The following is an 848-nucleotide window of genomic DNA, read 5'->3' as shown; positions in this document are numbered from 1 at the left end:
GAGGATCAAAAAGGACAGAGCTAGATCGCCACGCTATTTGCGGCAGCGATACGAATGCTGTGCTGAGGCCCCGGGACTGCGACTTCTCTCCCTCCCCTCCCAGGCCCATCGTTATATGTGGTGCGACGCGTAATGGCGATCATCTCTACCCTATCCACAAAAAACATGCCTGCAGCTTGCACTTGTTGACGGCGAGGCTGGCGACCCGCCGCCGACCAAAAGACCATGGTTCCCATACGCGCACCCCACGACACTCGTCCAGAGCATGACAGCGCAATTTGACGCCTCTCATGACAGGCTCCACCAGGGGCCCAGGGCATTTCCTGTGTGTTGAAACGTACCAGTGCAACTTCCATGTCCCATGGGCATGCGTAAGCGCCTTCGATGAATCATTCATTCATTCTTGCATTCCTCCCTTTTGCTCCCTCCCGCGCCGCCCATTGCTACCCCGTCCACTGCTACTCCATCGCTACTCCATCGCTACTCCATCGCTACTCCATCGCTACCCGGCGCCTCTGGTGGGTCCCAAATTCCAGCAACCAAGGCGTCCCCGAGCGTTTCCCAACCAGCTTTGCCGCCACTCGTTGCCCACGGCGCCCGCGCGCTCTGCCTCGCAGCTGCACCCGTCGCGGTCCCGGCGGCTCTCGGTCCATTACTTTACCATCCTGATCCTGTCTACGACTGCCGTGTTTGCTTTGTCTACACACGGCCGCCGCTGCTGTCCCCAAACAACCATCTGGCGATTTAGCGTCTGCCGACTTGCGTCACTTGTACCTGCCCGTTAACACGTGCCAAGCCCTGCAAGGCACGCGTTCCTGGGCCCATCCATCTCCCTTATCCCGGCCTGC

Source organism: Exserohilum turcica (genome assembly GCF_000359705.1).
Source record: "Exserohilum turcica Et28A unplaced genomic scaffold SETTUscaffold_10, whole genome shotgun sequence".
NCBI lineage: Eukaryota > Fungi > Ascomycota > Dothideomycetes > Pleosporales > Pleosporaceae > Exserohilum > Exserohilum turcicum.
This window is presented reverse-complemented; position numbering follows the sequence as displayed.